General features: G+C 41.4%; 1 long non-coding RNA gene across 3 annotated transcripts in view; it reads left to right on the plus strand.

Annotated features, from left to right (window-relative positions):
• The first annotated feature begins 13,765 nt into the window (after window positions 1-13,765).
• Window positions 13,766-15,277, plus strand: part of LOC132338160 (uncharacterized) — a 118,124-nt gene continuing 116,612 nt past the window's right edge. For 2 of the 3 annotated variants that reach the window (XR_009489397.1, XR_009489398.1), the window contains exon 1: window positions 13,766-14,119. This is a non-coding gene — a long non-coding RNA (uncharacterized LOC132338160). The remainder of the gene's footprint in view (window positions 14,120-15,277) is intronic. The other variant, XR_009489396.1, reaches the window with a different exon arrangement.

The following is a 15,277-nucleotide window of genomic DNA, read 5'->3' on the forward strand; positions in this document are numbered from 1 at the left end:
TTGCTTCTGGGATCCTGCCATGGTTAAAAGTGATGTAATTTGGCCACGCTCTGGAATCTCCATGGTCTACTCTCTCTGCTCAGATATTCAGATAATTTGTTTTTCTCAGCCCTGCTTTCTTCCCATTTTTATTTTTCAGAACTGCTAAAAGGCTTTTAGAATTTTCACAGTTCTGTTCAAAGATAAGTGACAAAGGCAAGTGTTACTGATAATGCCATCCTGAGCAGAGAGCTGCCACATTTTAGTGACATTCCCAGTGTCTTATATCTACAAAGCTGTGAGAATTCTGAAGTAAATAAATGTAATATCTTGGAAGATAGAATACATTGGCAGGTAAATCTTTATGAAATTACCTCTAATTAGCACCCCCAGCAGGGACAGATACTTTAGTCACAGCAGAGTCACTTGAAAATGTGCATGTTCTTGTTTTGCCTTTGAAACCATCAAAGAAAAATCATATGCATTGGTTTGACTTTATTGCCATAATTTTTCATTAGATTAGGGGGAAGAACTGATGAAAGGCAGGAATGGATAGGAAAAATGAGAAATGGCTTTGGCAAAATGAGATCTACTTTGAATGGAGCATTGCACTCCTTTCTGCAGCCAATTTCCTATTTCCAACAGGTACTACCTCACCCTTTCTCACTCTTACCAAAATTTCTTCATAAATATTATTAAGAAACTTAATTGTGAATTGCAATGAAAAGCAACATGTTCACATGTTTTTTCAGATTCCTTATCTCCATCTCAAAATGTTAATTGGAATTCCAACATTAATTGGGACTTCAATATTAATTGGAATTTGCTGGAATATGTCCAGGCTGAGTTAGTTCTCTTTGTCAGGGAGAACATGTTCCCTTTTCAGGGCCTAGGAAGGGAAATTGATTCATTCTTATGCCAAAACATATGGAAAGACAAACAAAACAAGAAGAAACAGAGAAAGGGATGCTCAAGGGGAACACAAAGTAAGTCAATGTTCTGTCCTGCCCTCTGCCCCAGATTTCCAAAGTGCTAAGTGCAGATCTCCTGTTTGCTTACATGGGCACTTACTGTGGTCTGAGAAGGTATCCAGGTCTGAGTCTTTACCCTGACCACAATCCAAGCTTTGTTTTGGCACTGTAGAGTGAAACAACTGACTGTAGCGGGTTATGCATTCCAGTTTTTACCATGGCCAAATTATGACACAGTAAACCCCTCAACAGTAAGAGCTATTGTTAAACTACAGAATGCAAGAGTGTGAGGGCCTCAGAGAAGAAAAACTGAGTCCTTGTTTCAAGACAAAGAAGGAATAGGTTCATCCCAATTAGAAGTTGCCCTTAGGTCAATTTAGAGCCCCCAGGGCCCTGCACCCACAAATATGTCATTATTTATCTGGAGCACTCCCTACAGCTACATGCCTAGTGAAAAGTTGTACACACAAAGGTTGATTGCCAACTCATTCTAAATATGTCAGGCTTCCCATTTATCATGATCCAACATTCAGGGACCACACAGACTTTGCAGCAGTCACAGAGAAGAAGTTTGTCTCCTTTTGCTCAAAGCTCAGAGCTGTCCATGTGTGTTTTTGTTCCCATTGTTGTTCCAAACTGTCCCTCCAGTGAATGAAAAGGGACAGGTATCTTCAGAGGGCAGCTGAGATCTTCAGGCTGCTGAATTGCCTTGAGAAAACCCTGCTTTCTTTCTGTTGCCTAGAGCAGGAGCAGGGTAGGTCCATGACTGATTAAAAGCAGCCAGAAACTTCAGATAATGTGTCCTGTGTATCCAAAAGTGGTGTCAGGCCATTCCATCCATCTAAATAAAGTTTCATATCAATTCCTATTTTTTCTATCTCTAAATACAGCTGGTGGTAGAGGGAAAGCACATTAGATCACTTTACATTTTAAACATTTAAATTCTCCCCCTCACTAGATTGATACATTTTTATTGTGTGGAGGAAGTCAGTAATATAATTACATGATTTAAAAATACTGGAATCTGATGAATTTTAAGTGTATTTGTGAAATTTCTTTATTGACAGTGACTCTTGATCACATATTAAGAGTTTAATAGAAGTTTTCCTCTTTAACCATTCAAAATGAGAATCTGTAACTGTTACAATTTTACTTTTTATTTGCATTTCACTCGTTGCAATTATCCAAACTGGGATTTGGCAATACCTTAAGAAATGCATATAGACCCTTTCCCAGTTTAATCATCAGAACTTCCCCAACTCCATCTGTTAAACCTGAGGGGCTGCACAGGTGGCACACCAGCTGAGCATTCCACAACATCCTCCTCCCTGCATAGAGCTCTTTTCCACTGGGACTGCAATAAAAACAGCATTAGCATACTGTCTATACATCACCACTGAGAATATCTGGATGGTAAAGTCAACCATGTGGTTCTGCTTCTTTTTGCATCTCAGTTTCATTTTTTGGTTCTCCTTATTTTAACTAGCACAAGTCTTTATGTTTCTAATTCTCCATATGTGAACAGTTGCTTTTCTGTGAAATAGATCTCTTTAGTGTAAATATTTGAAATAAGAATGTTTCCCTCCATATTTCTACATCAGGTTTTAATGGAAAAATCAAATGACAGATCTCCTTATAGTCATACTTTCCTAGTATTTTTTCCTAATTGCAGCAGAACACTAGCTTAGAGTACCTATTCTTTTTGCCAAGTGATAGAACAGGCTTTCTGCTTCTTGCTTAACTGCATCTTGTTAATTGCTTTTCTGTGTCTGTTAATTTTGAAAATATGTTTTTTCTGTTCCCTCTGTTTCCATTTTTCCTTTTTTTGTTAATCTGCTTATTTTATTTCTTCAATATCTTTGCTTCTTATTTTTTTTGTTTCTTATTTTTTGTTGGCTTATTTTCTTTTTTTATTTTTTCACATTGTCTCTGTCTTTTTCTCTCTTTACTGGAACTGTATCAAAGAATATTTTGTCATAGCTTTGAAGCTTTCATTTTCTTCTAGAAAACACATAAGTTAAAGTCAGTGGAACTTACTAAAAAAAGAAAACTATGTGAAGTTTTATGGCTATATGTGGCAAAGAGATTTCAGCAATTACAGTAGACTCAAGGCAGACTTGCAAGCTTCAGACAGCTTATTCCAAAGTTTAATTTGATTTTATTATTTCTTCCTGGCGTACTTAATGTTGTCTGAAGGTAGGCAGAGTTTAGTGGTTTTGTTTGATTATTTTTTTGTTTCTTGGGAAAATTCGATTACCAGAAGTTGCCAATATTTCAAAATTCTTTGAAGAGTGACAGGATTAGGAGAGCATTAATCCTTTTGGTTTGGAGTGAGCCTTTATTGCTGCTTATGTGCTATACACGAGTTCTGCTTTTCCTAGTGCTTTGCTTGGAATAGATAACTTCAGGCTCCTAATAAATATTGCTGCCTCCTAAAACCTCTGGGTATTTTCTCATTCTCACTTGCATTTTACATGGTTCTGCCTTAGATTACCCCTGAAATCCCTACACAACTGCCTTGTCTGATCCAACTGCAGCTCAGCTGAGTTTCCTGTGGGCTGACACAGAATCAGTTTGCTGTTCATGAACAGATGTGTCAAGCTGTTCAAAGACAGCATCTCTGCTGCTGTAAATTCCTCTTTAGGCACTGACTGTAGTGCTCGTTACCATAGCACCTGCACCTCCAAAACATTAATAAAGTAGACACTGCTCCAAGAGAGAGAAATATCACTGCTGCAGCTTTCATGGTGCAGGAAATGGAGTTATGCTAAGCTGGGAATAGTGGGAGCCTGAAAATAGTAGCCCGAGGTTTTTCCCAGATTAAAGACGGAGGGAAGTCACCAGTGGAGCTCTGTTAAGTTCCAGCTCTGAAATTTGTCCTGGAGGAAGCTTCCACTGTTTACTAGTTAGGCACAGAGCCTAAAGAGACAATCTAAATATACTAGCATCATGCTGGTACCCTGAGCAGAGCAGGAATCAGCAGAGAGTTTTCTTGTTACAGCCACTAAAGCCAACCTTCCCACTGAATTTAATGCCCCAGAGCTGCCCAGCCTCTCTGCTCTCCCTCCCCTACACCAGGAGAGCTTCCCTGCTCTGTGTTAATTATCTGCCAGTTTTGTGATGGTTCTTCCCTCCCCCTCCCCTGTGCTCAGCGATGCCAGCAGACGCTGAGAGCAGTCCCTGGGGTACCTCTGGCACCCTCAGCTCGGATTTTGCTGTCCAGAGGGGCTCACCAGTGCTGTGGGTTGGAATCTTGGGGCTCTTGCTCAATCCTAGTGAGCAGTGACCACATTCACACTTCTGATTGAGCACAAAAACAATGTCATTTAGACCACTTGACTTTAACCAGACCTACAGCTGAAAATGTTTGATAGCGGTCTTTAAAATCTTCCTGCATAACCCCTACAGACAAGGTGTGACTTGTGTGAATGTTAATGAAATTTAAATGTCATGAATGCATGGTGTCATTTAGAAATTGCTAAATGTTCAGAACAGTCCAGATCCTCAAAGGCATTTTAATATTTATTACCTTGAAAACAACAGCACCCATGAAGCTAAATCCTTTGGGACAGATGTAATCTGTGTTATTGTGGGATGTTGGAATGAATGCAGACCACACAACTTGCTGTTAGGCCTAAGAGGAGCCTTCTGTTGCTGCATTTCCCAGTTTTCCCAAGCATTACCTTTCAGCTCACCATGCCAAGTCTAAGTTTCCAGTGAGTTTCCAGCCCTCACAAAAAACAAAAATAAATTTTGAAAATATTAACAGACTACTTGGAATATAGGATACAGCTCACAAGAAAGGAGAAACCACTTTCCCTTCTCTTTAGTATTTCTGCCTTTAGTGAAATAATGCTCACTGACAACTGCTTGTTCTTGCAGTTCTTCCTTTTAAGGTCTTTGCCATCTGGGATGCCTAACTCTTCCTTTTCTAGGAGAAGACATTAACATCTGCTGACATTGACCTTGACCTCCTTTGCATTGTAATATTCTCGAAGCATTACATTCTGCATACTTCACACACCAAATCCAAACAGTAATACAGTTTCTTCTCAGATTTTTTTTTCTATTTTATGACTAGTCATGTCCTTAGGCTTCACCATCTAGGAGGATAAAAATAAATTATGTTTATGTCACCAAACTACAATCCTTATTTTTCTACATAGTTCTGTGAGTCCTTCATGAATTTTGAAGTTGGGTATAGTATTAAATGAAAAATAGGTATATGACAGCTTTCTTATTTAAATGCATACTGAGGATTAATGTTCTTGTTTTGCTTCTTCCCAGCTTTTTCCAGGATATACTGTCAAGATGAGCAGCCACAATGGGCAAAATATGTTTATTTTGCATTTAACTTTTATTGTGCCAGCCTGAAACACTTGGCATTTCTTAAAGTTTAAGACAACAACATCAAGCACATTACTGCTAAGCAAACAGAAATTAAACAAGTTTATAATTCTATAGGTCATATTCCACCATTAGTGCATTGGAGGAGCCCACAAACCGTTGGAATAATTGCTTTATCTCTCCACTTCTTTGTTTATTCTTCCTGATTTTTCTCTGCCTTAGATAAATCACATTTAGGCTTTGAAGCAAGCAGCTCATCATCTGTACAGTGCCCAGGGGGAATTCAGTCCTCCACTCTTCCTTTCAACTTCCACCTCCAAAGGCAACAAAAATCAGGAATGGGAGTTCATTAATCCATAATGCCACAGCTGGCACCTAGCTTATCTTCCTTCAGACACCTCCACTGGGTTTGTTCATTTGAGATGGTCGGCTTGGGCTGTCTTTACAGTCAGTATGGAGAAGCAAGTACTTCTGGGATATTGACTGCTCTGTGTTGTTTTGGCTCTCAGCTTTAGCAAAAAAGGAATTGGACCTTCCACTGTCCGTGCAGTGATTGCTGGATCTTCACTGGGCACTACAGAATAGCCAGGTTAGGCAGAAGTGAGTAGTTTTAGTTAAGGGAAATAGTGTCACAGCTTGGTGATCATCTTCTGTTTAGGAGCTCTCCTTCATGTGGGTAAGTCAGTTTTTTGCTTGCTTTTCACCCTGGGAGCAGCACAGAGGAAATTCAGCCAAAATGTTTCACAATTACTCTAAGCCCTACAGGAAATCTCACAGAAATCAATTCAACTGGACTTTGCAAACTTGAAGGACACTGTGGTCAAAAGAAGATGAATTTGAGGATGCCAGCATCAGATTTTATTTTTCTCTGCATTTAAACTAAAAATAGAATGGGAAGCAGTTACAACAGAAGTTCTCATGTTAAAGTTGAGAATGATAACCCTCAGTACATGGTGAGGGCATTCCCACCACAATAAATCCTTCAGAAATTGTGATTCTTGCACAACCACAGAAGTCATGAAGGATGGAGGTGAGGTAACTCACAGTCTGTTGCTCTGGCTCCAGTTTTCTGGGACCTGACCAAATATACAGATTTTTTTTTTTTTCTTGAGACTTATTTTTGGTTCAAATGTGAAAGATATTAGAGATGTGGAAGATGTCATCAGGGCCTATCCAAGAATGGCTCTTCAGCTGGTGTTAACTGATATCACTCTTTCGAAACCATAAAAATATTATGCATCATACTCTCCTATAGTGCCTCTTTTTGCAAGCAAATAAACTTGCAGACTAGAGGAAATGGCAGACAATGCTGCTGAATAAAAAAAATTATTTCAAATACCATCATTTTTTATAGTATCATCTCTACATTCCACAACAGCAAACAACAGTAAAATGGGGTGTAGCATTTGGATTAAAAACCTGCTTCGATAACTCCTGAATGAAATGTCATTGCTTTAAGGATAATTTTGCTATCTAAAGCATGTGGCTCAGTTTTGTTTGCAGCTTGAAGAACACAATATTGTACAATGAAATGATCTGCAATGTACAAATAAGGCTCGGTGCTATTTTGGAACTACTTATTTGAGCAAAGCTACCAAAGTAGAAATCGTCTGCTGATGATCAGTGCTGTGTGTTCACTGCACCACAGGAGGTGACTTCTTCTAATTTCATTTTAGCCAGAGTTTAATTTCCATGTCACTGTTTATTTGTAAACATCAAGATGATACAGTCCAGATCTTTTGGATGATACTGTTCCTGAAAGAACAGCTATCTGCAATTACAGGATTGAATTAGCTTCAATTTCATCATCATCATCTAACTCTGCTGAAATGCATGAATATATCTCCCTTAATAACAGCTTGCATCAGTCATTTCCAGGAATTGTGTCTTTACTTCTGAGATAAGATAGAAAGTCTCCTTGCTGCTGAGCAGATCTTACACGGAGCTGAGGGTTTTCCTGCTCCTCGCTCCACCCCACCAGTGAGGAGGCTGGGAGTGCACAAGGGGTTGTGGGGGACACAGCAGGGACAGCTGACCCCAACTGTCCCAAGGGAGGGGCCACACCTTTTGACATCATTCTTAGTGTATAAACATGGGGGAGAAGCAGCAAGGGGGCTGTTCAGAGTGATGGCATTTGTCCCCCCAGATCTCAATTACATGTGATGGAGCCCTGCTGTCGTGGGGGTGGCTGAACACCTGCCTGCCCATGGGAAGCACTGAGTGAGTCCCTGGATCTGCTCTGCTTCTGTGCATGGCTTTTGCTTTACCTGTTAAACTGTCTTTACTTGGACCCCATGAGTTTTGTCACATTTACCCCTGTGAGTCTCTCCCCATCCCAGCAGGGCAGGCTGAGCAAGGTCTGTGTGGGGCTGAGCTGCCAGCTGTGGTTAAACCAGCACAAACTGATAGCTCTGAGATCACAGAAATGGAGCACAGAGCATGCATCATGATTCCTTGAAGAAAAAATAGCTCCTGCTCAACACCAATAACTAGCATGCAATCTACATGTGCATGAATATTGTCACAATGTTTTATCAATATGTGGGGAAAGTACTCATGCACATATAGTCCTGGCCCTCATGACCTTACAGTGAGAAAAATTCTTAAAATTTAAATTTCTTAAAATTCAAACTGAAAGAAGAAATGTTTTCACTGGTCCATGCTCCCAGTCTCATGTTGCTGAGCAGCAGCATGTTTGTGGTGACCAACGCTTCTCTTGAGCTATGAAATCCAGGGTCCCTAACATCATCTGTTAAGTCTTTGTTGTGTCTCTCACAGTTCTTTCAGGATGTCTAGGTTTCCAATATGTATTTTTGTATTCCTTTGGGTCTGGCAGTGATCAGTGTCTCCATTCTCTCCCAATTCTGTGAATCATCAGGTCATTCTTTATCCCTGGGTCTGGGCCTGTTGTGATGCTGGAGGCAAGGTGCTGGGGTCTTGCTGTGTGCCCCAGCCATTCTGAGAGCCCTGTCCCTGCTTTATGCTCCTGCTGGTGCCTCCACACCCAGCCATCTTCCATTTCCACCACTCTTAGTCTTGCTATCACAGTGCTGCACACCCTGACTAACAGAGCTGTGTGATCAACATCAAGTTAATCCTGCCAAGGAGTCATGCTTTGTTTCTTGATCTTTCAGCTCACCTAGTGCACTGCATTTCAATCTAATACAGCGTGCAACACAGGACAAAATTTGATTTTTATGCATTTTTCTACTTGTTTAAAACCCTTGAGAGCTTCTTTTCATTTGCCAGGTAAGGTTGATTTTAATTTTCTTCAGCTACTGAGAATTAAATTTGTACCTGGTCTTTGCCTACTGGATATGGTCACCACAATAAATCACATCTCTGCTTAGCTGGTCCATTCTGAAATAATGTTTGAGGTGAAAGAAATCAGAAATCATCCTCTGATGAAAAATATGATTTTTTGCCAGTGGCAGTAAGAGAACTTAGATTTGCCTATTCCAGTCAGTAGAATCTTTGTTAGTTTAGGTTGCAGAAGAACCTTTTACAGAAACACAGCTGGAACCATTTCCAAATGCTCAGTGAACCATAAAGATCCACAACATGCTCTGACTGTCCAACTCTTGTCAGACACCTTCTGCTGGCCCAAGAAGGTACAGAAAATCAATGGAACTTCAGCCTGTAAGGTTATAAATAATCTGCATAATAAACTTTAATAGTTTGAGATTTAGAATGCTTAAAATGACTGATCTAAAAAACAAGATCCTTCCTGCCCTGTACAATCTGATTTAGCACCAGAGAAGAAAGACAGTCTGCTCTCCTTTAACACTGTGGATATCCAAGGTATGGGAGAGCTCAGCCAGAACCTATACTTGCTACCCCAGCTCTGAAAACTTCAGGGAGATTGGGCTCTGAGTTTTGTGCATCTGCATTGGAACAAAAATGAAAGTTACCTGACCATTTGAGGGTTTGTTTTTTGTTTTTTTGGTTTTTCTTGGAAGTTGAATAACTAAACTATGATAAAAAATCTGCTTTTGTTTGGGAATGAGAGGAACAAACCACTTTCTTCCTTTTATCTTTCCTCAAAAGCCCAGACACCTTCTGCTCAAACAATAATGGCTTGCAGTGTGTTTACCACTGTCAAAGCACAGAGGTGAGCATCAGGTATGCCACAGTCGGAATAGTCTCACTCTCTGACTTCTTTTAGCATAGCAGTACTTCAAACCCTTGGAAATCAAGAATGATTTGAGTGTTGGATAAAGGATTCTAATATTGCACAATGAATGAGCTATTACAAATAGACACTTAGGGATAGATGTCCTATGTGAACAGCGGGCTATGGTTTGAGATATTAGCTTCCAGAAGCACTGGTTTTATTTTATGTTTCCTAATCTCATGGAAAGGAACCTTTTGGAAAGCTGTTGTTCCACTGCCTGGATGAAGAGCAACAAGTAGTTTACCATGTTTATGGAAAAAGGACTCAACCTTTCATTTACAGCTGCAAGGCAACACAAAGGCCGTGGAAAAGCAGTGTCCAAAACTAAGGCAAACACTTTTTGCAGTGGTCACCACTGACTTGAAAGCCTTATGGAAGCAGCTGCTTCTGAATATCCTTTTAAGCCCACTGAGCCAGGATCCAGCTGTTAAAAATAACAATGTTTTTCATCCTCCATAATAATCGGATCTCACTGGGCAGCGCTGGAGGAGCAGTTGCATAAAAAAGCTTTGGTTACATAACAGAAATGCACTGCACCTCCCGAGCCCCAGGAGAGTCAGGCAGGTCTGTGTGGCAGCCTGCAACCCTGAGAGCTCCCTGTGCTGACCCTGGCACCTGCCAAGGGGCTCTGGCAGCCTCACCCCTTTGCAAAGAGGTGCAGAGTATTCTGCCACACCAGGGTTGGTGTTACCTCACTCTCCTACTGAGGAAGGTCATGGGAAGAGTGTCTGCATCCCATGATCTGTGTGTTATCTTAGTCCTCTGGTGACTCTGGCTTTGTATAGATATTCTGGACTTTGCAGCCCTAAGCCTCTGCTCTCTCTGCTGCAGTGCCCCAGGGGGAGGCAGGGCACAGAGCGGGGCACTCACATTTCCTGATGTTACAGATGCATCCGTGGCAGTCACCTCTCAGAGCCCCTCTGGGGTGTCTGGATCTCTGCAGCTGAGTGCCACAACTCCCCTGGGATGATGCACCACTTCCCTTTCTCCTGCCTCCTCAGGAGCCAAGTTGACACCCACCTGGAATATATTCTGTGGTCACATTTTTGGATTTAGGGATCAGGAGCTCCCCATCAGCAATGCACAGGCTGAAACATTCAGTCCCTCTGGAAGTCAGTAGGACATTTCACACTGCTAAGTACTTCCCTGGATTGGTCTCAGCCTGAGCATGAACTTTGCTATTTCTCTTACAACAAGATTAACTAAGAATGAATGAAAGTGGAAACAGCTGAAACTTTCGTTTTAAAGAAACTGAAAATGGAGACAAATATTTCCCTGAAGATTTACCAGCAGTAAGTTTGGATAAATTCTTGTGGAAAAATGTGAGACCTATTTCCACAGAGGTTTCCTACCTATTTTAAGCAGCAAAGTTCAGCTGATATTTTTTTTGTATGAACAGAAAACTGCACTACGTGCTGCAGTTGGGTTTTACAGGATGTAATAATCCAGAGGCAAATGGCAAAGTAATAACTGTCTTAACAAAGAGAAATTAATTTAGTGGATCCTAACTGAACATGCATAGGCAAGATGGGGTTTGTTCTATTATTATCTCATGCCAGGAAAACTCCAAGTAGTTGAGAGAAGAGACTTATCCTGTGAAAGACCTGATAAATGCACTGCACCTCAGGGCATTTTTTTCGGTCTTTGAAGTCACATCAGCCTGGTTTGTGTGAAATGCAGTGAAGATGGGCACTGTTGGGCACTGTTAGCTGTTCTGTGTTTCTTTGCTCAGAACTGCTTTCTTTTTCCAGTGCTGACTGTGACTGAAGCCAGCCTGCTGCTATGAAAGGGTAAGTTGCCTTTTTGAGGGCCCTTTAGCAGACACAGTGTGTGTAAAGAGCATCCAGGCATTTTGGTTACTCACCATTATACCACAGGAATGTTGAAAAGTTTCCAGTTTGGAAAGCACAGCACCAGCTCCACACCCTCTGAACAGGATAAAGGAGGACATTAATGCTGGACTGCTTATTTTCCTCAAAACCTGCCTGTCCCTGACCCTCACTGGTACCCACCATGGGCAGAACTTGGAGGAAGATTGCCAAAATCCATGTTGCTGAATGTGTGGTAGGTAGAAGGGCCATGCTTGAATGAATGATCAGTTTGAAGCAGGTGCCTTCAGATGGATGAGTGAGGCTCTTGTCACCTGAAGCCTTTAGAAGAAAGAACCATTGGATATTATTCAGCTCCAGAAAGTTCAATTAAGAGCATCTCAGGACTTGCTGAGAATGTTTGATAAGTCTCAGCAGTAAATAGATTCATCTGGGAAGATCACCAGACATTTCTCTTCTCTTTGCAGCTGTACATGGGCTCTGTCTGAAGCTATGGCTTCAGTGAGATCTTTGAGAAAGCAAACCCACCTCAAATGAAAACTCATAAGTTTTGATTAAAATCATGAAAACTAAAATTGGCATATTTCACACAGCCCTGATATTTTCCTTCCTCCTGACTGCAGTTTTTATCATTTAGGGAACCATTTGCTCAATTTATTACAACGTGATCTTGGTTTCATTCACCCACTTTGCAACCTTGGTGCATTTTCTTCCCGTGAAGGATCACAATATAAATCACTAGGTCAGGAAATAATGAGTTTAGTATTTTTTAAAAGCCTTCCACTGTAAGTCAGGATATCGACTCATCATTCAGCAGGTGATGGGATATAATAAGGGGACATTTTTTCCTTTAATTGCTGTTGGAAATGGAATAAGAGCAACAGAAAGACTTAGTTTTCTGAGACAAGGATTTTAGCTTCACTGGGCTTTAGTTCACTAGAATCATTTAATAGGCTTGAGCATAAAGAGCTGGACAAAGCTGAAAGGAAAAATAAACTGACGAAAGACTCCAGCAGGACTTTGCCTTCCTAGTCTGAAAAATAGATTAAATATGATTATACCATTAAGTAAATAGACAGTGAGAAAAGGCTGGCCTTGTGGTCTGCGAGTTGAATGGAATGGAGCATCTCCTGGTTTCCAACCTTATCTCTTCCAGACTTGTTTGCTCATGACAGCAGGGGTGAATGTTCAAAGAATCACAAACACAAAGGTCAGGAGGGACCATTAGAGTTACCTCACTGATCTGCTGCAAACCTGATTATGAGGTGTTTTTGCCCAGTACTTTCTGCACTGAGCCAGGAGGCAAATGGGCTGGCAGGGGCAATGGCTGGATTGTGGAGTTTTTCTCAGATGAGATGTTAAAGTGGTATAATAAGCTCTCAGGAAGGCAGTAGAATCTCTCTCAGAATCAATATGCAGATGAAAATCCTGCCAGCAGCACCTTGTGTCTCCCTGAGAGGGGAACTCCGAGTTCCTGCCCAGCCCTCAGTGGGAACAGAGTCATCACCTTTTAACAAGCTCAGTCCTACCTGGGGCTGCTGCCAAGTCCATCCCTGGCCCAACCCAAGTGAGTCACCCAGGGCTGTGTCAATGCCACCTCCAGCTGCTGACCCTGCAGCCACCAAAAAGACGTCAAGATTCGACAAAGATTCTTGCAGGTAGATTTTGTGATAACCAATCCCTTCACTGTACTAGGGAGGAAAATCAACCTAATAGTTCATAAATTATTTTAATGAAACTAATTTTTCATTTTCATTCATTCCTTTAAATAAAACTTAATCGATATCACATTGCCAAAAGGGCAGGGAAATACATTGTGTGGCAGGTGGGACAATCTCAGAATTGAAAAGGTTTTGACTGACAAAAAGTGACATTTTAAAACATCCTATGCACAGATGTTAAAGCATCTGAAGGAGTTGAGTGGCCATTTCTCTAGTGAAATGATGCTAAATTGTTGTAATACACACCAGCTTTATGTAACATGTTGTTTATTGTACATAAATTCAAGGAATTCCCCTATTCAAATAAGTATTAGATATACTCAAAAAAACTCCCCTGTTCACCAACCACTTTATAGAAGTGGCTTTATTCCTTGAAACAAACACACACCAAAACCCACCCAGATCTAAACTACTCACAACAACCTTCATAGAAAAGTTCAACCAGGCATGCAGAAATTAAAGCTCAAGAACAAAGAAAAGTGTTTTTCTTGTTTGTTTGCCCCTGGCCCTCTGCTTTCCCCTCACTCCCTCCTACCTGCAGCTCTCTTATCTGTAGCTCATTCTTTCTCTCTTCTGTTTGACCTGGGGTCAAATGTATAATTGTTTCCATTATATCCTTCAGTATTTTGCATTTCCCTGTGAAGTCCTCTCCCAGTTTGCTCTTTAGTAAAGATTAAAGGAGGTTGTTTTTCATGCTGTTTGGAGGGACAGGAGCATAAATACCTGCAAATGCCTCTAGTGTGTTCTTGTGCCAGTCTCACTCTCTGCACCCTCTACACTTCCAGGAGGAAAAATTGCCAGAAACTGCCCCAGGAGTGTCTGTCCCTTTGTATACTGAGGGAGATGAGCACACCTGCAGAATTAATGGGCTGTGATGACATCCCAGTGACCCTGAGAAAGTTACTGATACCCTTAGAGACAACAGAGCAGGATGACAGACAAGATACTTGAAATACCTGAATCCTGCTCTGGCAGTTCCTGATCTGCAGCAAGGCTCAGTTCAGAGGCAAACTCACATCAACCAGTCTGCAACTTCCCCTCCCAAGCTGAGCAGAAGGGGAAAACTGATATGGATCTCGTGTCAGCTGCTGTCTGCAGGTCAGTAACTTCTGCATTTACATTATATAGGGAATGACAGAGCTCATGGATTTGGCTTTCAGGATGGAAGGGAGATCTTTCATGGATACTGCCTTATCCATGAAAGATCTCCCAGTTAGTAGGAGAGTGAAGGCCAGCTATCTGCAGTGATGATATTGGGAGCTCCAATGGATGTGCATGAGGATAATATTGTGGACAGGATTTCTGAGGTGTGCAGTTGAAATAGAAAATAATATTGCCTGAACTGTAGGGGAGAATGAAAAAGGGAAGTTAGCCAGGGAGATGGCATGACTGGGGATTTCCTCAGATGAGTACATTGTCTGAAGAAATATCCTGCTCTGATTGCTTTGCTGTGGACTTGCAGCTGATTTATTTGATAGCCCCCAGCTGTCAACTGGCAGGGACTGTGAATAATTTTTATCTCATCACCAACTCACTGGGACTCATCATTTTATATGACTTCCATAGTTCCCCCTTCCCTGTTTCTTCTACCCTTGCAGTTTGATGAACACTAATCTCCTTAGCTACTGTACATTTCCTCAAATCAAATTTTCCCAGCCTTTGAACATTTTCCACTTTCTAGAAAAGTTTTGCACAATCTTCTCAAACGTGCAGGCTTGATCTGTGTTTTACCATAACAAAGTTCTTTGGTCTTTTCCCTATTTCTTTTCTAACAATTCAATTTTTTTTTTCCCTGTATTTGTTTTTTCTTTTTTTGGGAGGGGTGGAGGGAAGAAAAGGCTGGCTCCTCAGCACTGAGCTGCTTTTCCCACACAATTATCTGTGATGTAGGGCATGAGCACAAGGGCCAGGAGGGAGAAAGAAGTGCTGGAATGAGATTGTCCACGTGGATCAGACATGCTGACTGCCAGGGGGCCAGGGAAGGGAGCAGTGGATGCACAGCATGCCCAGTGGTGACCCTGGATGGGAAAAAGGCTCCACTGAAGAACAAAAAGAAGGGCACCCAAGTCACCCAGACTGGGTTTCAGGAACAATCTACTCTGCTCTCCTTCCTTTCTACCTTCTGTCATTTTTCCCAGCACCTCCTTTTCTCCTCTGCACTCCTCTGTCCCAGGGAAGCTGGGGAAGCATGACAGCTTGTCAGTGATGGAGGGCTTATGGGAAGGGCTAATTGCTTCCTCTGCTTTGTTCAGATGT

Source organism: Haemorhous mexicanus, chromosome 1, assembly GCF_027477595.1.
Source record: "Haemorhous mexicanus isolate bHaeMex1 chromosome 1, bHaeMex1.pri, whole genome shotgun sequence".
In the NCBI taxonomy this organism is placed as follows: domain Eukaryota; kingdom Metazoa; phylum Chordata; class Aves; order Passeriformes; family Fringillidae; genus Haemorhous; species Haemorhous mexicanus.